Raw genomic sequence first — 25,322 nt, 5'->3', positions numbered from 1 at the left:
ATCGCTCGTATCATGAATGCAATAAGAACAGAAGATACTTCTTTGAATAAAATAATTTTCCAGTGCCAATGTACAATTGACGAGACTCTATCACAGTCCAAAATATGCACCTGGCTTAGCTTTTGTCTAATTAGCCTTGGAGACATCCCTCCCTCCCTCAATTGTTCAATTATATCCAAATGACACTGTGGCTCAAGAGACAGTTTTCACCTAAGGCAAGGAGGTTAGCCAGTCTGTGATCGGATCTCCAATCTCAGCTGGTAAAGTAAAAGGAATGATGCACACCGAACAGGAACGTACATGCAGAAATAAAAGGAATCTGAATATTGAAGGCCACAGTTGGATAGTAGCATTCTTACAGAGACCACTCGCTTTGTTATTTAAAACTTGCAGTTTAGGAGATGGAGAAGCTTCCATATCACCTTTCAATTGATCCATAAAGATAACACTGACTCTCCCTCACCAAGTCAGAGTTAAACTTACCTATTGCCCTGTTATTTTAATCAGGCACAAATATTAAAAGAAATAAGTTCAGACATAAAAGAATTATTACTTAGTGAAGATTACTCTAGAATTCTATCTCAATCAAGTATCATTATTGATCATTCTTCACAGTATATCAGAAACACCTCTCAAACCCATTTTCAACAACAGACATTACAAGAGACGGGCCCACCCCAACCCCTGCAGAAAGATTCATGGAAGTTCATGAATTAACTGAGAAAGAGAAGAAGAATTGCCAACAATTATTGAAACAATAGAAGTGGAACTATCCTTCTTGCCAGTAGGTGCTGTGTAACCCTTTGGCTGTCTAATATTGTTCCATTTCCCAAACATCAGGGTTAGCACACCATGCAAACACACAACCATAACCAGGATTGTTCCTTTTCTTACTCATACTGTCTAAAGTGGAGTTGCCTGCCCCCACCATTCCTAAAGTAAAAGGAAATATCTGCATCCTCCAACATGAGGGAGTCTCCACCCCCAAAACGCTCAATTTCAAGAGGGGGTTACATTCGCCTCCCACACCCAAGAGGGGGGCATCTGCACTCTCCCTCACACCCCTCCTGGGAGATCATAGAAGAAATATTTCAGCATGCAAATGTACATCAGTAGAAAGCAAACTCAAGACAGTGTCTATAACACTGTGCATGTATAAACCAATGTCTTTTAGTTGAAAAAGGGCAGTGAATAGAAGTTTTCTGACCCCAGTCACTGCTTTCAAAAGTGACACAAGTTACTTTTCCCAAAAAGAAATGATTTATAGTAATATAATTTCCTTTAGCCAATTTTTAGTTGCTTGCTCTCCAACTGCTATTCAGCATTAAGCATTTATCCTGACTGGGAGTGAGCAACAGAGGCTTGGGAATCAAGAGTCCAAACCATCACATCACTACATTTATGTATCAATTACGACAGATTTGAAGGTGTCTGTCTCTCCGATTAGTAGACAGCCCATGTCTAGGTGTGGATTGAAGAGCACAATGATTCCAGGTCATCACGTTCTTTACTCCTCACTTTCCTGTTAATTGGGTCTCCTCCCCATACATCAAACAAAAACCAAGACAGACACCCATCTCAGATGAGGCCAAACAGGTCAGTATATGGGACAGATTCAAGCTCACAAGTCAAGGCAAATCATAACCTCATGCAAAATGCACTTGTTAAAAAAAAATCAGGCAACACTACCCTTCCATGCTGTCACTCAAAGATCCCCTTCATAAAAACATCATTTCATTTCCACGCAGTAAACACAGACATGAATAATGTATCTTTTGAGAAATGAACTGCTAGACGCAGCAGTTCAACACAAGAAGAGGCTTCTCAAATAAGACACTATGTTTCAACTACTGCTAAATAGCAACATCCTAACAAAGCCAATATCAACAGCAGCTAAATCCACAAATTCCTGATTAAATTAACAGGTTTCCTGTACAAAACTGTGGATCACTTTCTAATCTACATGGACAGAGAAAGACTATGCAACTGAGAAGCTGCATCACTTTTAACCTGGACGACGGGTTATTTGACACGCATTTTAATTTTACTTCTTTCACGCAAAAGGAAAAGTGCTTATAAAGACACAAACAGAAACTTTTCAGCACCTATAATCACCGGAAAGCTTCCCAAATAGCATCTGAAGTAAAATAAATGTCAGCAGAACCAAAGAGTGTTGAAATGGAGTGAAGTAAAAGGAATTGTATGAATAGATAGTCTGAGAGGTAAACTCTGATATAAGCACTCAATGATGGATTATTTCACTTATGTAAGATCGAAGAGCATGAGTATTAAATGTCCCTTGAAGAACAAGCACACCATTACATTAAGAAGGCATGGCAATAGCTGATGATTGCCTACTACTTGACAGAAGGCATTTACAAACTTTTTCTGTCAATCTAAATAAGTTTTTAAAAGTCAAAAGAATTGCAAAATTCTCTTCCCTTTAATCAATGAATGAGGGAAATAGTTTCCTGCAACTTCTTTTTGGATGTTTTTAAAGCTTCATTGGAAGTTGATGACCTATTCTGGGAGAGCTGTTGTGGTATGTTTGCAATTCTCTCACCCATACATGCCTAGCCCTTAAAATCTCTGCAATAGTGCACAATATTGGTTCACTTGATGGCTCTGCGAGAATAAAATTCAAAATCCTGCTTCATCATATGTAAAGGTTTTATGATTCAGAAATTGAGACTTGATTGAAGCAACTAAATCTCCTCATTTTATTCCCTTACCTCAGAGCTAGGAAACCTGGGTTCAAGTTCCACCTGCTCCAGAAATGTGTCATAATATCTCTTAACAGGTTGATTAAAAAGAACTAAAATTAGTTTGTGACAACCAGCAGCCAGTACCCCTGCATTTCTGGTTGACCTAACAGTGACAAATCCACTTACTCCACTGAAGGGCTCTGTGACCAACTGAAAGAAAAAGGTAGAGAGGATGCCATTGAGTCATTTCATCTGTAACCCAAACATAAAACTGTCCTATCCATTTAGGAAAAGAAGCTCTTCCTGGGAATATTTAAGTCAGCAACTTGGATGGCACATACATTCACTTGAACACAAATGTTTTCATCTTCACATTGCGACAGCCAATTTGAGCTCAGATTAAACACCCCCATCAATTTAATGGAATGAGATGTTATATCCAAATCATGAACCCAGAGTCTACTTCAGCACCGCCCTTTCATAAACAATTTAACACTGGCCTCCTTGAACAATCCAAATTTGATAAGGGAAACGATCAAAAGGAAATAGTGTCTAGAAATAAAATTTACAACAGATGTGAACAAAATCATGCAAGCTGCGTTCTCCACTTTGAAATGTATTTTCCCTGCCATTTCTAGTCAGAAATAATATCTCATGAATGCAAGAGTCAGTGGGATCAGACTTCAAGGCACATTTCAAAAATGAAATACATCCCATTTGTGAAAAAGCCATTTATCAGATTATCAAGCCTACTGCATCAATCAAACCAATTGTTCAATTTAATTTTAGTTACCAAAGGTCACTTAAGCACTGATAGCAAATCCACCAAGAAAACACTGAAAGTATTCTCTGGTCACAAAAGAGAACAGAAGCAAATGCCCCTATATTTAAAAGTTGTAGAGCATCACTGTGCCCCCAATATCCTCAACAGATAGCCACATTTCTTTCACAACCTGTAAGAACCAGAGTGTGAAATCAAGAAGGGGAGTACGTCTGTTAATTGTCTAGCACCTTTCATATCCTCAGGATATTCCAAAATACTTCCCAGCCAGAATTGAAGTGTACCCACTGGCAAACATGCAAAAGGTATGATCCTATAAATAATGACAGGATTAGACATACAGACATGTGGATTGGGAGTCAGCCCCTCAAACCTCACCATCATTCAATGAGATCATGACTGCTCAGTTTGTGTTCAAATTCCACATTCCCATCTCATCCGGACAACCTCTTGCTTATAAATAATCTATCCTTTCCCTTAAAAGTATTCAATGAAGCAGAGTGTTCAAAAGTCACACAACCCTCTGGAGAAAAAAAATTTCTCCTTGTGTTTGTCTAAAATGGGTGACCCTTAATTTTGAAAACAGTGCCCCCTTGTCTGAAATCATCCACCAGTGGTAACATCCTTTCCACATCCACCTGATCAAGACCGTTCAGGAACTTATACACTCCAACTCACCTCTCACCCCTATAAACTCCAGAAACAAAAAAAAAAGACCCAGTCTGTCCAACCTTTCATCTGCTCATCGAAGTATTAGTCTAGTAAATCACCTCTGAACTATTTCTAATGCATTTGCATGCTTCCATAAATAAGCAGACCAAAACTGCATACTGTATTTGAGGTACAATCTCACAAATGCCCCTTATAAATGAAGCATAACATCCTTATTTTATTATTGATTCCTCTCATAGTAAAAGGTAGCATTCTGTTAGCCTTTTTAATTATTTGCTGGATTTGTACACTAACCTTCTGTGACTCATATACTACAACACCTAAGAACATGTTTTGGCAATGCTGGTTACGGGATCAATATGACAGGAGATTCGGAGCATTGTCCCTTCAAATAGAGCCATAGGATCTTTCACATCTACCAGATAGTAAACACTGGAACAGGAAAAGGCCATTTGGCTATTCAAACCTGCTGCCATCTTATTAAATAAAATTTGGATGTTAACATGGACCTCATGAAATTGCCTCATGATCAAAAATCTAGTCAATCACAGTTCAGAAAATGTACATTGACTCAATATTCACAGCATTGTGTGGGAAAAGACATTCCAGAATTTCACACCCTTTGAAAATACGCATCTCCATTTCAGTCTTGACTGGCCCAGATATAATAAGTTTACACGCCTTTGTATTGTATTCCTCCAAAACAGGAAGTGAGACTATCTGTCTCTGCACTAAATCAAATGCCTTTATTATTCAACTATATCACACACAGCTTTCTAAGCTCGTGAGAACACAAACCTTGCTTTCCACACTAATTAAGCAGTTAATCCATGATGTCAGGCCTCAGTTTACTATCTCCTCTGAAAGATGACACCTCCGATAATGCAGCATTGCCTCAGTATTGCACTGAATTGCTCAAGTCTCTGGGAGCAGAAGATGGAACCCCAGGGTCACAGAACTACCACAAAGCAATGGTCAACTTTCATGTTTCAAACCACAACTATATCAACTTGCTGTTCAATGTGGTTAACGTGAGAATTGTAAAGAATCAGGAAATACATCACTTCTATCTTTGCGATACTTCTGCAGTAGCTAACGTGCCACGGATGTGGAATTTTCTGAACCCCGAATAACAAGATCTATACCCAGCTGAAAACACAACAAAACACCAAAATTATCTAAAAATTGATGGAATGTTATTCTACTTTCCTCCTACTGATGCAGTATTGAAGGAGTGCAGCATTTCTTACAGTTGAGCGATTATACCAAAGCCCCATTTGCTGGTATAGGTACAGATATAGTCCCACAGAAATTCTAAAAGTTCACCCATATCCTAACCAGATTCATCCTTGACCAACATCACTAATTGTCGTCAGTAAGTCCCTCATTCTATTGCTGTTTGGCAATATTACAACATACAAATTGACTGCAACTGTGCAGGTAAATGTGAACGACTGCACTTCAAAATCAACTCAACGGCTGCAGTTGCAATGTCATGAAGTGGGAAAGATTCTATGTCTAATTTTACCTCTTCATCTTTCTCTCCTATCCCCCGGCTGACTGGTCTATGTTAGCCTACAATTCCACATGCACAAGTCACCTTTCAATACCGAACGAAGGTTTCGGAGAGAAGAGAAATTTAAGACTTGGGAGCGTTTCTCAAATTGTGAGAGGTCCAGTCAGAATGCACAGAGAGAAATGGTTCCCACTCATTAAAAGATGAAAAGTAAGAAAGGACAAATTAAAATGCATTTGCTTTTTTCGCAAATTACATGTGTGAGAAAGAGTATTTGAGCACTGTGTGGAGAGGGCCTGGAACACAAGGTGTAGAAGTGTGGTGAAGGAAGTTCAACTGAGGTATTCAAGAGGACTTTAGAGGCCCATATGAATAGAAACATTTGCGCAGGGCACTGGGCAAAAGAATGACATTAGGTCATAATGCTCATTTGATGAGCTGGTGCAGATTTGATGGGCCAAATGATCTCCTTCTGTCCCAAAACAATTCTGATGATTCTGTGAATATGGAACTGTTTATTCGAGAACAAAAGGGAATCATAGCTGAACCCAATTAACCTTTTAGACAGGGACCACCTTTGGTCAATAGCCACCGATTTTTAGGAAATGGGAAATCTGGTCAATGTATCCCTTCTTAAACCAACAATTTGTTGAGGTGTGCACCTAACGGCCTAAAGATGCGAAACTAAAACTTGGGATCATATTCGTCTGTAGTTCCATTTTACAAAAGAGATCCACATTATTATCTAAGACACCAGAGGAGTTTGATTAAACTGAATGATTAAATTCTTTTGAAATGATGCAAAGACAGAAATGTGCAGCAAAACGTAAGATTCTGCACCAAATCTAGTGTTCCTTTCAAACCAGAGAATATAACAAACTATATTAAAGCTTCTGCATTGAGAATCACTCAATAAATCGACTTGGCTCAATAAGTTACTTACTGAAAATGGTCATTTACTATATAATAAAAGGCAGACCCAGAACATATAAAAAATTCACTTTGTAGTTTTGACATTAAGTTTTCCCTCCCGAGACTCATGCCATGTTAGGTTTGCTTTCTGTTCCAATTTCATCTAAAAGAAGTCTCCATGCTCAAGAATGCAGGTTATTAGCTGGAAGCCACTCAGTATAGGCAGCCCTCCCTCAGAACAAACACCTCAGCTGTTCACTCTTGAAACAAAAGGTGCTTTTTTTTCTTCCCAAGGGTCAGCATATTTTAATCATATGTGTGCCTGTTTGCGCATTGGACCCAGGCTCATTCTAGTTCTTTGGGTGCTTATAACTCTCCAAACAAGCTCCACATTGTTTTGCTACACCAATAAACGACAACTCCCCACACTGACACACTTTAAAGTTGCTTAAATGGGCCTTTTCTTTTTTGATATAGAAAGCTTGTATTCTACTCGCTTTGTACATTATAAGAGGGCTGAAGCAGAGCATTGTTAGTGAACTATTTCACACAGGATTGAGGTGAAACCAGTGCCAAAAAAGAGCAGTTAATTCAACTAAAATCTCTTCGTACATTCCCGACAGTTTATAATCAAATACAACTTTTTTAAAAAAAAAAAGAGTAATTGTGGCATTCCACCCATACATAAACTGCAGAAGCAGAATTTAAATGTGCAACTCTACAGCACATTGGAGTTCCTGCTGTTGGTTGTCAGATCAGTTCATGTGGGAGTCAAATGTTTGAGCACTCTTTAAATTTATAGCACATCTATGGACAGACTATGGAAAACAATGGAGTAAGGAGGAGGTGGAAAGACTCATTCTGTAAAATATGTGATCTATCCAGTTCCACTTAACTGAATGACTCGTGGAGTAGAGTTTATTTTGAGTCTAAATGCTACTTTCACTGCATAAAAAATTGGATACCTAGTTGAAACCAACCATTAAATGGTTGGGCAGAGTCAACCTGGTTCTTGGCTTACAAGGGCCAGTACCACAAATCTGTCATTAGATTTTGGACTCATTGGCACGAATTGGCTTCAGAATGTCTGGCATAGGTAACATTATTAATGTTGCACCATCAAAACTAAAAGCAGGAGGTGCTGTCCGCAAAACATTGTTGCTTCATTGTGAAGAGAGGTTTCCAATTGTTTTGTGCCCGACTTCAAAGTGGTTAATGTTCAGACTGAATGACTGAAATGAAAACACACCAATGAATTACTTTCACTCATCAGTCAGTACCACTGTGTAACCCAAAATGTACAGATATCTTTGGGTTCTGGATGGTACCAAACGCATAAAAAATACATTTCTCATCATTCATTATTATGGAGACTACCAGGCATAATGAAAGATTGTGACAATTGCTATTAAACATTCATAGTTAAAATGCCCCTTATTCACTGTGAACAGTAGTGTACATCTGCAACGGTTTGGAAAGCACTGAAAAATCAGCAGATAGTATAGCAAGATAACTGATCAATGTCTGCATGTTTTATTATCACTTTAAAATGAAGTCAGAAGTCACACAACCGTATTTATTTGAAATCACAAGCTCTCAGAGTACTGCTCCTTTATCAGGTGAAATGACTTATGACTTTCTTCACCCCAATCCAACACCGGCATCTCCACATCAAGTTTTGAAATGAGACAGAGGGAATTTTCTAATGACATAATTATAATATATTTATAAAATCTGGAAAATCATTTCACTTCAAGCTGATCCTTGATCTCTAAAAGAAAAGTCAGACTGGACTTGAAACATTAACTCGGTTTCTCTCTCCATAGATGCTGCCAGACTTGCTAAATTTCTCCAGCATTCTCCAGGTTTATTCCTTGATTTCAAGCTTCAGATTAGTTAGATGGTTGTAATTCCATTTCTACTCAGTCAAGCTATTGGAGGGAGCACTTGGAAGAAGCTGAGCTTCTGAGTTTTTAAGGTTTTATTCTTTACAATTGGCATTCAGCCCCCTCATTAGGTGACCATCATTCATATCTAAACCTCAACAGTTATTGGTGACTGTGAAAGGGCTCAGAGATGAAGTCGATGCTGGCATCTTCTGGTTTCTGCAGATGTCATACTTGTCCCTTTGGTTTCGATTAGCTGAAAGCTAAACAGTGACCCCATTTTACTGTATCCAATCCAGAAATGCCTCAGTCACCTATAGCAACGACACTACCTGTCCATACATTGAGATCAAGCACAAGAGTTTTTCATGATTTTCTGATTCGTAAACGGAGACTTCATCGAAGCAGTGAAATCCCCTAGTTTTATTGCAAGGATCCATCTGTCAACAAAGCCATTGACAGTCTGTGATGATGTGCAGAAGAAGTTAGCCATTTGTTTGATCAGTTAGCTTAAAGAAAGATGATGAAGATTAGTTAACCACCATTGACAAAAGAAACATGCACATGTATCTACAAAATAAGAATGGACACGGACGGACACACTCTCTTCTACTGGAATAAAAACCAAAATCCTGCTTAGTCATATGGAAAACATAAGCAATTTACATTTCACAGCTGAAATCAGCAGCAAACATAAAAACACATTCTGTTAATATTATAATGCTACAACCATGTGGAAGCTAGTGTTTTATTCCAGTTAGTTCAAAAAAAAAAGAAAGTTGGGCTTTTTAGAAGTTACAAATACTTTTGAAATTGCTCTTATCTTGTGTCAGACAGAATTAAGCCAATACACTTTGCTAAGCCATAGGTTAGTCACCACTAAATATAACAAAACATGCAGAAATATTACCAAGTACTATAGAGACAAGGAAGGATCAATTTCATTTACTCTCAAACTCATCTCACTCTTGATTAATTTGAATGAATTGTCCTATTATTAAACACTCAAATGCTTCAACACAACCAATGTCTAGGCCAGGACATTTACTGTATGGTGTTTCTATTATTCTGAACAGTATTCAAAAGGAGTGCTCTAATGTAAACAACATTCCTTTTTAAGAAGTGTAGTACAGGAGTTAATAGAAGGAACAGATGAGACAAAACAGTAAGTTGTTAACTTCTCTCAAGAAAATTAACATTGCTTATGTAAATGAATACATTTTACCACAACATGTGAGACACAAAGAAAAGGAGATTTTTCTCCAGTTCAGAATGGCAATATTAGCCTCAGTGGAACAACAAAATCCTTGAGCACCAGATTTCACCAGTATAACAAATTATCAATCAGAATCTCTCAAGCAAGCAGTCACAGATCATGTTGGAAACACCTGTGTTCACCTGCTTTTTATTTGAACAACACGTGCAGAACTCAACAGATATATCAGTCCATAATTGCACACCAGGATGCCTGGCTGTACATATCATTTGGAGGTACCAGTGTTGGACTGGGGTGGACAAAGTTAAAAATCACACAACACCGGGTTATAGTCCAACAGGTTTATTTGGAAGCACGAGCTTTCGGAGCACTGCTCCTTCGTCAGGTGATTAAGCAGCACTTTGAAAGCTAATGCTTCCTAATACACCTGTTGGATTACAATCTGGTGTTAAGTGATGTTTTAACTTTGTCTGTGCATAGTAACTAGCTGTTGCAGTTTTTTCTTCCATAGAGAATAACTAATCACACATTACCCGGTTGTGAATTGATTTGACGAGCTGTACAAGAATATCCACTGCTATCTCAACTTGTTGCAGATAACTTCTGGCAGAGCCTGCATTAAATTGTGTGGTTTTGAAATCACCTAAAGCCAACATCACAGAGTGTATCCTTGAACTACACCATTAAGTCGCATGGAGAGATGACACTGAATGACTGCCAATCCAAAGTGGATCCATTATTAAAAGAATACCCCTACTGAGGACATAGCAGGAATGAAAGTAAGAGTGCAAACACAATGCAAAACAAAAATCAGCAGTATACAATGTTCTGTTAAAATCTACAACCCAAGAAGGTTTGTATTATTTGACTCTGTGTTGTCACAACACTTCAGTGGTCCAGGACATTCAGCCTCGGACCTTCGGGTGACCATCCTCCAAGGTGGACTTCGTGACAGGCAGCAGAGAAAAGTGGCCGAGCAGAGGCTGATAGCTAAGTTCAGTACCCATAGGGAGGGCCTCAACCGGGACCTTGGGTTCATGTCACATTACAGCGCGCACACACACACACACTTTGTGTATACATGAAAGAAGTGAAACTATCACTGTATTCTAACAGATGAAAGGCTTAACAATCAATTTTTCAATGTATAATTTCAGTTACATCACACTGTAAATTTTTGCTATAAATTCTGTTAGGATTGAGCCCTCCACTATCACCTGATGAAGGAACGTCGCTCCGAAAGCTAGTGTGCTTCCAATTAAACCTGTTGGACTCTAACCTGGTGTTATGCGATTTTTAACTTTGTCACAATGAGAGTTGCTGGTTAAATATGTGAAGCTGACTAAACTCAACACAAAACTACTTTGGGTTACAAGCAACATTTTTTTTTTCCCTTGTTGGCCTTTTCAAGGAGAATTGAACACAAATATTATTAATTCACTGGATCAATAAGAATCAAATAGGGGTTACTTCCCACACTACAGCAGAAAATGGAAGGAACATTTGGATGTAATGCCAGAGGGAGCATAGAAAAGCTGTGATCAGTTCAGATTTGCAAACCAGTGATAGCAGTTTCTCAGTTGAAATGGGTTGCTATTGCAGCTATGACATTAAGGCAAGTATGGAAACTGTTCTGTTTCCAATTGTGCCAGGATAGTCACTGGCACAGGACTAATGCTGCTTTGCCCTTGCTTAGGTTTTCATTTGGGTGGGTTTGTTATTAGCAGATTGCTGTAATGGCTCTCCTACCCTTTACTCGCCATGGCAACAAAAACACACACTTTGTGCACTCTGATGTTAAGCTTTTGCATCTTTTGCTGTGAACAACACATTTCTGAACCAAAGAACCTTATCGGCCAACACAGACTTGGTACCAGAACTGTTACAGCTCCATTGTTCAGATAGGTCAAAATCTATTGAAGGCAAAGGGTTCATTCATTGTTACTCAGAAAAGGCTGTCAGTATGTTTATTTGCACTGGATAGACCAACTCATTTTTCAACACCAGAGTAGCTTCAATACCTGATGACATAGACACACTTAAACTTCAGTTTCTCCGAGAAAGATTTCTTCCCTCTTGGTCAACAAAGAATAAAAAGGTATTTTGTAATTATAATCCAGGGTTTTTCAGGAGCTGGAACATTTTTAAAAACAGTTTGTTTAACCAAAGTAATACAACGCATGATTATGAATAACCATCATCAACCAGTGAAAATATTATGTGAATTTTATGCTTTTTGCCTGAGTGAACCTTTGTAACTGTTTAATTTACAACCAGTATGATCTTTTTTCTTCTTTCCTATAGACAGCAGCAATTTTCAGTGGATTTTTGTTTCAAAAGGGATTCATTTCCTCAAACACTCCCCCCACCGAGGGTTGAACGGGATGGCGAATGGTGGAAAATAATTGGCATCAATGGCAACTCAGAATTCATACAGTGACTAGCAAAGGTTCCAGTTTGACCTACTATCTATAGTAGGTGCACTGCAACTGGCTGTAATCTTAGCTCAGAGGAATGGAAGATCAGCCTAGGTTCCAAATCATTGATGTGATTTAATTTAATTTATTATTGTCACATGTACCTCAGCACACTGAAGAAAGTGTGCGCAATACAGGCAGATCATAACATACAAAAAAGTCACAGGTGATTGCTAACCACCAATATAAACCACCCTCCACTGGAAATACAGAAGATCAGGTTTCACCACGATGCATACGCAAAATTCATACTTTTGCCTGTCAAAAGTAACCAACCTCACAAATGAATAGTGCCTGTGAGAGTGAGGTTACCTGCGGAACAGGGGAAAAAGTGTCAACCAGAACTAAATCCCTTTAGAAAGTAAAAGGTGGTTAGAAATGAAAGGCTATTCTGGGGTTGGGGAGGGCAGGGGATAGACGGCAAGAAATAAAAAGCTGACGAAACGGTCGTTGTGTGAAAGCAGTTAAAATAACGCAAGTGGGCAAATGGAGACTGGCCAGAAACACTCAGCTCCAGTAGCGAGCCCTCACACTGGTCAAGAGCAACATGATTTAGAGTGCCCACCATCCTGCGTGAAATGCTGTTTTGTTAGAGCCTGCTCATAGACACAAAGTCTGTCTTTGTCTCCAGCGGAAAAAGGAATTTTTTTTCAGGGCCTGACCGAGTTTACATGACACTCCAGCACTCTTTGTAAACTCACATTTTCAGAGTGTCGGACAATGAAAACAATCCAGATAGTCACTTGGCATTAGACAGTTGCCTCTCTTAAACAGAGAGAAAAAAATGCCTGTTGGAAGAAATTTTAATGAGGGGGTCATTGGAAAGGGGAAGCTGGAGGAATACACTGCAGCCTGACAGAGGGTCTCTGTCAGACTGCAAACTGAGAACTCTGAGTCAGTTACAAACGCTTCAAAATAGTCCCTTTTTTTTAAATGCCATGAAAACAGAGCGTCTATGTCTGCTTCACATGGGAAAACAAAAAAAAACTTCCTACCGTCCGAAATCATCGCAATCAAAGGCATCCTGTGCTGCCACTTGCATTTGCCTCCACTTGTACTTGGTCTTTGAAAATATATTTGGAGGTGGATTCCAATGCTTTGAGAGGGCATCACCTCATATACAGTACATTACATCACTGCCTCCCAGCCTAGCTGTCTAATATAAGTTCATCTTCAAATCATTTAAGTATATGGCTATAGAGGAAAGCATTTAAAACAACAAGATTAAAGAATCGACGTGAAATTAAGATGAAAGACCCGTGTGCCAAAAATGTTATTTTCCTTTCTGCAATATCACTAAGCTGATACATCTTTTACAGAGAGACCCAAGTACCTGTTCGTAAGGTTGGTGTTGTTTGTACAGGTTACGGGATTTGAAAGTTTTCAAACAGGAAAGTCTGGTTGCTCAATCCAACCGATGAGGTAATGATTATTTAAATTGAGTGTTAAAAACATCTAACTGGGACAAAATGGGTCTGTTCCATTTCCTTTTCTGCATAAAAGTCATAAATTTTTTAGTATTCAAAAGCAAAACGGTTTGCAGTAGAAATATCCCACAAGGTGATGATATGTCAGTCTACATGCAGATTATTAGTCAGTAAATATGCCAGATGCAATGTCTGTTTTCTTCTTTCTGCTCCAGATTTATGACGGCTCCATGCAGCAGAAATGTATTCATAAAGCAATGTGTGTGGAAAAATGTTTTTTTTAATAGAACTTTTGGAGTTCCAATACACAGTCAGTATCCAAGCAGTCAATATGACTGCTCGCCTGTCAACCCCCACATGCCATAACACAGCTCCTATTCTACGAGCCTTAGTTAATCTGTTCTATGGACTAAAAGCATCTTTGTGTGATCACTGGCCCTTTATCCATTCTCCCCTTCCAAAAACAGGATCTGTCCACAACCTCCAGACACCACCACAACTACCTGCTCAACCTTGTATGAGAGAGAGGGTTTAAAGGCTTAAACGTTATTCCATCTCAGTTGTCTGCAGAGTATGCTCGAAAAGAAAGAAAAAAGGGCAGAGAATTCTTTTCATTTTATTTAGCCACAAACATTGCAGATTGAGAGGGCGAGCGAGAGGAAAAAAAGTGGCAGATTGTCTAATAAGTTGATATTTAATTGATGATAAAGTTATTTGGGGATGATACATTTCTACTAGCTTGTAGTCATTTTAAATCCTTGCTGTACTAATGTTCAACGAAGTATAGAAGTGGCTATTCAAGATTATGCATCTCTTTTGTGCTTTGTATACTTAAAATGTCACAGTAACCTCTTGGCCCTGGTGACTGGGTCTAGAGTTCTTTTTGATCTGACAAAAAAAGTGTATACACATTGAAAATGGCAGTTGGCAACAAAGCATCTTATTTCATACATCTGTCAAAACCCTAGCTGCTAAGTCCCAGCCACATATAAACTTACTGAGCTGGAGAAATGCAAGGGTTGAAGAGAGGGAGGGGAAGAAAATCTTGAAAATGTATTTTTTTTTTTTAAAAACTGGTCACCCTTGGATTGTATTGCTCATGGATGAAAACAAAGCAACGCATTCTATTCGCGTAATCTTCTGTTCGTTTGTTTGAAAGAGTGTTGTGTGGAGAATAAAAGATTAAAATGGGAGTGGGTTAAAGGAGGAGACAAGAGTGTTTTCCCCAGTCATTTCTCAGCATCAATTTGAGTCATAACACTTTTCTTTAAAACACGCACAGGGCTAATTGTAATATTGCCATACAGTTAGCCATACACCTGAAACTAGGTGGAAACAGGAAAATAACCAACTAACATAGTTAGAGAATACTGGGCAGCCCAGAGGCTGCAAGGCCTCAAGTCATACTCTTGCTACCACCAGGATGGAGTTTAATATTTACCTGAGAAGGCCTCTCCTTCCTGCAGACCACAAGTCATTGACCAGCATGGACATACCCATTTTAGTCAGTAGTTAAAATGCCAACAGGGTGTCAATGGCCTCAACTTACTAATTAGACTCCAACCTGAGTCAGACAGGTGCCATAGACACCTGAAGATCAATGCCCAGTTAAGATGGATATTGGTAGGAACCAAATGAGAATGGGTAGCAAACTTTTCAGTTTTAACCCATTGCACTCAATTGGTTAAAATCACTCCCCATACAAGTTATACAAAAAAGGATATGTCCAAGTTTTTAAACTTATGCATATTTCTGGTACTTACTTGTATTGTGTCACAAATTTTTAAAATGTGGTCAACAAGTAGAGTTACTTATGCTTATACAGGACATATGCCTGGAGAGATCGACTTCTCACTCCCAACCACACACATAATGCAAACAGACAGGACAGACATGATGGTAAACCATTATTTAACCCTGTGCCTAAACCAGGGAAAAGAAAAGAAAAAGCCCTTCAGTCTGTTGCTTGCCTGTTTATATTCATATGGCAATAATGACTTGTAAACATAACCTGCTCTGTCACATTTCACCAGTATTTCTAGTCCTGTATTCAGATCCACATTTTCCAAATGTGCAATCAGGGCACAGAACCTTGCCAGGAAATTATGGACATGCTCCCATGATTTTCCTTCCACTTCAAAATATTAAAAAAAACCCCATAGAGTGTGCACCTGTGATGATTTCCTGAAATGCACAGCCAGCAAGCAAAGCTCACCACATGGAGCTCAGAATCAGAACATCAACCCCACTGATCACACTGGTAACACCTTCCAGCTTTAATTTAATTTTGGGTGGACTGTTGAATTCTGTTCAATACAATGCAAACTTTTGCCATTGAAGAGTTCAGCATCTCACTACAAATGCAGTTCTGAAACAGGCCACCATTAAGCATATGAAAAGAAAGTTCTCTCTTCTATTCTCTATTTCTGTGGAAGCTCCTGGCTTCCAGTAAAATTAAAAGGAATAAAAGAATTCACCAGATTGGGAAGCACCAAATGTTGCTTAAAATAATTGGACTTAATCAGCATTCTGTTCTGAACTTTCTCTTTCACACAGCAGGAATTCTAACATACACAACTTCACTGAGTTCATACATCTATTTTATCAATTCATACACAAGTTTAGAATCTGCTCATACTTAAAACTACACAACAATTGCATCTGGGAATTAATCTTTGTAACAGACGTGCTTTATATATGTTAAGAAACTAATTTATAATCATATGTGATTTATGTGGATAGGTCACATGGAATTTCATGCAACATTTTCAGACATAGCATCTTAGAGAGATTATGAAGCAATTTCTAGATATCTCTTGCAATGATTATAACTCCTCTTTAATGTGAAGGAAGATTAGATCTTATTTAATGTGACAGTTTAAAAACATCACACAAGATGCCATCATGCAAAAAGGTGAGACTGATTGGATGTATACTTTGTCCATAAAAAATTGACGATACTACCTATAACAAAGGGGTATTTATTTCAGTAATCAGTAACTGTGTGTTGTCAGTCACAAAATAATTCATAAATATTTTCAACACATTTCAAACATTGAGAGATGCTATAACAATGTTTGCTTTTTTTTAATGGAATCAAATAAGTTATATCCAAAAATGCTTTAACACAAATGAAATAAATACAATAGCAATTAACTGCAGTAAAACTACTGCAGTTTTAAACACCTTGAAAAGTTTCAGATTGAAAAATTGGCCTAAAGGCACAACTACTAACAAAGATGATTATCACCCCAAGGAATATGGTACAGAGGCTACATAAAAAAGTACAGCTACCCATGTCACCACAAGTGTAGTGGAAAGGAATCCTTATTTACCCTGGTTCTGAGCCCAACATCAAATCCTGGGGATGCAGTCATTTAAATTATTCAGTTCATACTTGTGGTACCTGCAAGAATACTTCAATTGTGCCCATCCCAATCTTTTGTAAGTGGAGCCATCCACAGCCACCCCTAGCTATCTTGTACCTCAAAAGGCTCAAAGAAAATTTTTTAAAAAAACTTACTTTTCTGTTTCGGGGGTGCCACTTCAGATTCTAATTCATATTTTGGTGCCAAACTTCTTCTAGCATTCTCAGAGTTAAGGAATATAATTGCTATAAAAATGCTGTTGTCCAAATGTTTGTGCTGACACAGGTTTATGGTATTGTGCAGGTGCTCTGTACCTCAAAATGTCTGGGATTAAATATTCTTTTAACAAGCAGCTCTTATGTAATACACCATTCCCTCGGACTTCCTGTCAGAGATCTGGAGACCTTTCAGTACTTCTTTCCAAGTCGTGCTTAGGATCAGCCAAGTCCAGCTGAAGGCAGCACTGTTTCAATGAATTAACATTTAAAACATCATTCATTTAACCTCAATCTAAACACAAATATTATGGGAAAAGAAGCATCTAATAGTCCAATGGGGGACTTTGCCAACATTGGTGTGGGAGCAGTAATGCAATGCTGTTAAAAAAAACTACAATCTGAATTCTTCACGAAATGAAAAGATTATCATTGCCTGTATTAATTTGCCGAAAGACTAATGACTTTGAGACAGAACTGGAAAAACAGGCTTATACTGTAGTGGTGACATTTGGAAATGTTTATTTACCCTGAATGTGTCAAAACACAACCACCATTGTTGTGAACTTTCAAGATGATTAATCACAACTCTTCTTTCAAACAAGTATAGACTATTTGTCCCTTCACAAGTATATTACAAATAAGAGCCCTCGATCATCATTTGATTCAAAAGTTGCACTTTCAGGTAATAGGAAACCTGGTGAACTGCAATGTTGCCTAAAGCAAATGAATACTTTCAAATAATTATAACACTAGTTCCAGACACAATTTAACAATCATGATTACAGCCAAGGTCAACAGAGCCTGGATGCACAAATTAGTTCAAGGAAGCTACGTGATACTTGCATCTTATGTCCAACTCCCCCAACAGAAGGGCCACCCATGTCATGAATATATTGTTAAATTCTCTCTAGCTGGGGAAGTTCCACAATGTGCTGCTGATGTTGTAATTTTGGAACACTTGATGTACACTTCAGCACAGACCGGAGTATGGCAGCAAAATAAAAGTGACCATATTCGCTAAATTTCTAAAAGCAGGCTTTCTCCTTTACCCAAAATAAGGAACAACAACACAAACCAAGTTTTCAATAGTTTCTCAACAAGTACTGTTTAACAATACTGCTCCTCTGGTAGTATGAGAAACTACCTTTGACTTTTGGCTGTATGCCATTGCATCACATCTTTAGTTATCTGCTGCTGCCAGTGTTGACGCTTGCTCTGGCACAACATATTATTTTGTCATAAAGAAGACAGGCTTTCAATCACTCAGATTGGTTTGGACCATTTGCAAGTTCAGAGGTGTAATATCTTCCATGACATTTGCTTTGTGCCTAAGCAGCAGTACACAGATGTGTGTATGTTTTTTTTAAAATATTTAAGTTAAAACAAACACCTTCTTATGTCTGTCACAAAAATAATTTGCTGGGGAAAATCACCAGCTACATGAATGCTTTCGCTTCTGTATGAAGACAATCATTCAGCCCATTAAAGTGCTGAGTGAAATTATGTCAGGTGGTCCAGGAGGTGGTGATCATTTTTGGTTGCACTTGGTTAGCACTTACAAGTGCAGACATCTGCTAAATGTATAATTCATATAGAATAGCTAATATTAAAAATTGGAGCTACACTAGGAGTAATTGGGTTTTCAAACCAAGTTCAGAAGACAATTCATTGATGAGTAGGAGAGCTGTATTTTGGAAAAAGTACTTTTGTTCCATGACAGAAAACTGTTTCCATTAATTCTACAATACAAGACATCAGGTTGTCAGTCATATTATAGGTTACAGTGACATAAACATTTAAAATTAAACTCACACCAACTGACGGTTATCTATACTTCTCCAGTTTAGTCACATCCATATATTTCATATTACATGCACACACAAAATATATACAAATTTGAAGGTAGCAACACAAATCTAAACAGTGAAGAAAAGAAACCATGTGCATCTGATGTAGATGAGTGATCTATAGCCAAAGGAAATTAACCTTCTCACTAACTATAGTTTAGGGAGGCCCAGTACTGGTGTGGGATTGATTCTACAATGCCTACCTGGTGCCATGATAATCTGTTTCCAAGGTGTGAAGCCTTTCAGATTTTATGTTAGATTACCAGAAACTGAAGAGACTAACCATCCTAGATCTCATTTGTGATCCTGTAAAAACAGGTGTTTGGTCATGGGACATCAATCCCTTCCCCCAGCTCCAGGAAAGAAAAGGAAAAGGAAACCAAAACAAAATCTCAGTTGTCTGCTGACACATACTATGTTACCTCAGAAATGACGTTTGTGCTGTGAGGGACATGACAAGTCAAATAGGGAAACGCAAAAAAGGTCCATTTCATTTGAGGTGGGGGAATGTTACATGACAGTATAGACAGATCAGCACCGCACTCTCGACTCTGATCTCCAGCATCTGCAGTCCTCACTTTCCCCTAACAGATCAAGATCCACAAAATCACACTTCAGGATTGGTTAGGTCTCAAATGTACCAATCTATAGTATTGCAGACTAAAACACCCAACAATGCACTGTACGTTCATAATGACACTATCAATACGCTGTCTAGTGTAACACAAATCTCAAAGCATTGTAAAGGAAAAGGTTGAGGGGTTTACTCCCACATTCTGACAGGGAGATTTCTTCAGCACTTTTCAGTCAGAGGGGAAAATCTATATCTCCAATGCCTATTCATGGTCCATTCGTGAATCTTGTGAATTCTAACAAAGCTGAATCGGCGAGATCACCAGATGGCATTCCCTTTTAAATCCCGAGTTTGAAAAATGCTTGATCAGATGGTAACCGACTGGCGTGTATATTGAAGCAGTGCTGGGGAGACAGAACGGTCAGTCCAAAGTCTCTGGCATCCGCAGGCGAACGGTGAAGTCTGAAGTTGGGAAGTAGGGGACACTGCTCCCATTCGCTGACTCCTGCTCATCCTATAAAAGCTGAACTGTACAGTGTGCTGACAGGTGCATGTGCAAACCTCAGTGCATGGGTGGGAGGTTGCCAACAATGGAAATGAGAGCTATTTGACTCTGGACATTCAGACCAGGTCACTACCCCCACCCATGGGTAAATGTTTGTGTGGTGGGCGGGGACAGGAGACAAGGAGAAAACAGCTCGATTGGTCCCAGAACCGCTAGAGGAGAAGCCAGCTTGCAGATATCGTTTGAAATAAATCCACATTAGCCCTGATGCTTTACTCAGCAAGCTGTCCAGGAGCAACGACGAGATTTCACTGAGTGACGCCAGCTTATGCCAAAACAATTAATCGTTCTTTTGAAAACAAAATGTTTCCAAAAATCCATTCTTATTCGTGAGAAGCGCTGACCTTCAAGCCCATGGGAACACCGAATGAATTTTAGTTGGAGGAAATTCGAGGCTGAAAGCAAGTTTTGTCATTTTTACTTTTAAAAAGGGTACGCGGCATTGACAATGATTCTGTTTTCAAGGCCAAGACAGAGGCTTTTTTTGTTTTCCTTTAAACACTTTTTTTAATCGTTTGGAAATGAAAAGATGGATGCAAAGCTGACTCTCAGATCCGAAATCAGCATTTTTAACCCACAAGAATCCTGTGTAAGTCTACCTGAGCCACGTGTACATCGTAAACCGGGAGGAAGCTGGTTAATTATGCTTTATGTCATAGCAAGCAGCGAGGAAATAGTTAAAGGCAGGAACCCGCTAAAACCCAGTTTGAACAAACTCAGTGAAACACAGTACAATGTAACATATTGTATGTGCGTGGAGCCATATACTGTCACAATAACCCACTGTAGCACTCACTCTTTCAATTAAGCTTCATCAAAGGGCCTTTGTAATCCATTAATCTTGAAAGGCACCAGATAAGGGGTTATTTTAATAAGATATTGCCCACGTAAGTGATCAGCTTCAACAGCTTCGTTGTTTGAAAACAAAAGAATCAGTCATCGATTTCAATACCTGCTGAATTACCAATACTGTACATTTTTTGTACTGAAACACACTTACCTTTTAAACAACGCCAAAGCAAAACGTAGTAACAATCCACATTATTCTACTGAGAATTAAATCCACATCGCCTCCTCTAATACATCCCAGGGTCTTCAATACATCATCTGGATATAATATCCTCGGAGTTCCATCTATCCCACTCAATGGCGAAGTTAATCCATATGGCAAGGGCATTCCAAAAGCGTGCAACATATTCCAGGTTTTTTTTTGGGGGGGGGAAAAAAAAAGAGGGGAATAATTTCCTAACAGCCATCCGCATAATTCCAGATAGAAACCACAATGCACATCTCCACGCTTGATGATCCTGACCATGATATTTCCATGTTTCTGATACAAGAATACACCCCAAAACACCTCCAAATGAAAACGGTCCAACTCCCAACAATCCGAGCAAAGTCCCGCAATAATTTTCCATCAGCAGAGCCAATAGTCCCTTGTGAGATGCAAGTGCTTTGAATCAGTGATTCCCATCATCTTAACTCAATATCGCATCAGTGTTCCCAAACGTGCAAGGGAGCATCCAAGTGTGTGTGTGTGTGTGTGTGTGTGTGGGGCAGCGAGGAAAGAAAAGAAAGAGGTCAAAATAATCCATCATCTTGAAAAGAAATCCACATATCCAGCCATCTGGTGGATTCCAATAATCCTACGAGTGTTGTCACATCTGGGATGGTGGTAAATGCATACACAAAGGTCCAAAGATTCTGGGTAAAAATCGTTCTAGATGTTCAGTCAGGAGCAGTCGGCAGCTGTTGCTATTGTCCCTGGCTGTCTTCCTTCCAGCTCCAGTGAGTAGTGTCCTCTTGGATGGAGCTGCATCCCCAGGTTTCTGTGTGTAGTTTGCAGAGAGCGGAGCTCCCTCTCCGCCTGGCTGCCTGGCTGCAGCGACTGAGTGTGATGGTGAACCCTACACTGACTATAAAGCTAGGCGCTCAACCGAACCTGCTGCACCAGCGGCCACTGAACGCAAGCCTTCTCCATCTTCCCCCCGCCCCCTAATGCGACCTATTAACCAATCCGAGACAAACGGGGGGCGGGGCTTCGGCGGGTACAGCTGCGCCCGCCGGGAATTGTAGTTCGAACCTGTCAGCCAGCCGGCGCTGAGGAACTGTGCAAGGAACTACAAAGACCGGCCGGCAGCGCGCAAGCGCAAGCGCACGGAGACCTGACAATACCCAGCCCCTTTCTCCAAGGCTAGTTCAAGGTGGGTTTACTCAGCCTCTGAGGTAACCTATTTAGGGGACCTATTACTAGTGTCCCTGTCTCCGAGCTGAAAAGACCCGGGCTCAAATTCCAGCCTCCTCCAGTGTGAAATGAATAGGTCAATTCAAAAATATCTGGGATGTATCCCAGTCTCCTGGTTGAAATAGCAGTGTATCAACCTCTTCACTGATCTCTTTCACACTGTGACCATACGTACGTTTACACAGGAAAATTCCTCAGATCAGTATGACGAGTTTTGAGAAGATTTGTAGCTCAGATGACCTTGAAGATGCTATATATCTTTTATTTTGAATTGACAATGCAACATATGATCTGCAATTCTCCACACACTAAATAAAGCTAAATTGCACAAATTCTGATTGACTGACACCCTCATGAATTGATAAAAACAAGCAGTTTGTGCGTTGACACAACAACCTTGACAATGCTCAGAGCTTCCTCATGCTGTCATGTTTTACAATTATTGATTCCGACAAGTTAAAAACAAGCCTTTTTTAAAGAAAATGTACGATTCTAAACATTGCATATTTCAAGATGGTCCAATCATATAGTCTGTACTGTGGGAAATGAGGCCATTCGGCCGACTGAATCGGTCCCGACCCTCTGAAGAGCATCCCACAACATCCCCCACATGTACCAAGAATAATCCACCGAACCTGCAGATCTTTAGACTGCGGGAGGAAACCCGAGCACCTGGCAGAACCCCAAGGCTACAATCGAATCCAAAATCCGTTCAGGTTAAATGGATACTCATGACAAGTAACACCTTGTGATTAAAAAAAAGGTATTTACTTGAGTGGACTTACAGTACAGTGCAATAACACGTCAGGCTACTGCACTGAATGTAAAACCCCACAAAATCAAGTGTGCATAATAATGTGTTCATAAATACAGAACTAAGTTAAAATTTCTCTATTTCAACTTAGCATTAAAATGATAACTGATAATAGCGTGTAAAATAAATAACTAAATGTAGACCCAGCCGCACAGCCAAAAATGTCAATCTTTTTAGGTCAAGAGAAATTAATATGGGATTCTGTTAACAAAATACAAGTCTTTAATTTAAAAAAAAATCTCCTTTTAACCCAGCAATAAAACATTGGCTCATTTTCAGTCTATGAAGACTAGAAGTATTTATCCCCTGCTGAACTGCTTTAGATACATTTAAAGGTCCGGCTTCAAAAGCTGTGCATTTAAAAAAATAGAATAAAATCACTTTCTTACAATGCTGGGCTGTAAAATGAAAGGCCCAGTGCTCCCTGTTACATGTGAACATTAAATATTATTGTTTGGCAAGTAGGCTTTTATCGTGTTGCCCTAGGCAGTGCCTTAATAGTTTGAATAACACATGCACTAATCAGTATCATTCCTGTGGATCACCTCAGAATGAATGAACTTTTGTTCAGCTACCTTACGTTCAATTCCTACTTGGCCCGGGGCTTCCATTTCTTTTCGGTATCTTTAAAGTGTTTAGCACGCAAAAATATCATCTCAGAAAACATGGGAAGGATTCATGGATCCGAGCAGCTCACTGAGCCGCATTAAAGCTGCCTCTCGAGCTAAAACAAAGGTAATACATCGGAACGAAGTTACCAGAAGAATGTATGAACAATCATTGTGAAATAAAAGTTGCCAAATTATGGCACGATTGACTAGACAGTCTCCAGTGGCGGAGCTGCAATCATTTACATTATTCAAGGATTGGAGCGAATTTAGCTACAGTAATAGGGTAAGAGTGTCTTGGATTTTGACTGAAGTTTCAGGGTGCTCCGGATTTATGTAAGGAAGGTTAGCTGGTCTGGCTCGTGATGAAAGAAAATTGGAAAAATCCGAGAATGTTAAACTCCAGTCCTGATGTTGCGAATGACATTGGCTGGTTGCCATACCGTCTAGTACCTGAGCTGCACGCGATGCTGTCAAATACCTGGATTCGATCACTTTATTGTCTGGTTACTTAAAAGTTTGTACACACAAGCTTGCGTGACTAGAGCTGGCTGCAAACACAAAGCAATTGTGTTCAGAGTTTCTCGCGTGCATTGGAAACCAAACCCTCCTCGAATTCTTCCAACCCCACTACTTCATAACACTTTCCCAGAAAACAGATTTGTATTTAGTAATTGCCATAATCCCGACTCTAAAAAAACCAAACTTCAAAACGTTTTACCAGTTAACTTCAAATACAATCTCATCAGTCAATATTCAAGGGATTGGAACACCTCCGAAAAGCAGATTTTGAATATCTGCAGTTAAACCAGGGAAGTTCTGCATTGGAAAGAAACGGTAAACAGGTCTTGGAAATACCTGAGTTATATGTTAGTCCTTTAAACGCAAGTATTAAAAAGTAGGTAAACAGCTCTATGGGTCACCATTATGCAAATAGACAATTTTGATTTCCATGATGCCTTATTTGGTGTCTCCACAACGCTTCATTCAGACTCTGGCGAACAAGTGTGCCCTTATGCTGCATAAAATACCCACGGAGATCAGAATGAAAGGCTGTTATAGTTACTCATTAACTGGGTCTGTGCCAGAGATCGCCAAGGGCAGCAGGAAGAAAAACTTTATTGCTTGCAAAAAAAGAAAAACTTTTGAGGTCAGCTGGTGTTTTTCCGAGACAGGTACATTCATAATTAGATTTTTACTTAATGTTGAACATCTGGATCGTTTGTCGATGAAATGCAACAAGAATGAACCAGTGATGAAAAATGTCCGAGTCTGCTTTTAAAAGTAGCAGAGGTCACAGGTTTGAGATGTTTTGCAGAACTAATCTCTGCAACTTGCTATAATTTATCTACAGACCCCAGTTGTACTGTTCTGGTACTGCTGGAAGTACATGTTCAGCAGGTGGACAGGGTGCCGAGTAAACACATTGCTAATGACCAGATGGTGTCGAGTTTCTTAGTTTTGTTTTGCACCTGTTGTTCCCATCCAGAC

General features: G+C 39.2%; 1 long non-coding RNA gene across 2 annotated transcripts in view; it reads right to left on the bottom strand.

Moving 5' to 3' along the window:
- The window catches only part of LOC122562205, a 234,377-nt gene extending 212,242 nt beyond the window's left edge, over nucleotides 1-22,135 (bottom strand). The window contains exon 1 of one of the 2 annotated variants that reach the window (XR_006315262.1): nucleotides 21,165-22,135. This is a non-coding gene — a long non-coding RNA (uncharacterized LOC122562205). The remainder of the gene's footprint in view (nucleotides 1-21,164) is intronic. The other variant, XR_006315261.1, reaches the window with a different exon arrangement.
- Between the last annotated feature and the right edge of the window lie 3,187 nt (nucleotides 22,136-25,322).

Source organism: Chiloscyllium plagiosum, chromosome 24 (assembly GCF_004010195.1).
Source record: "Chiloscyllium plagiosum isolate BGI_BamShark_2017 chromosome 24, ASM401019v2, whole genome shotgun sequence".
In the NCBI taxonomy this organism is placed as follows: domain Eukaryota; kingdom Metazoa; phylum Chordata; class Chondrichthyes; order Orectolobiformes; family Hemiscylliidae; genus Chiloscyllium; species Chiloscyllium plagiosum.
The sequence above is the reverse complement of the archived record's forward strand: the minus strand, read 5'-3'. Positions and strand labels throughout refer to the sequence as shown.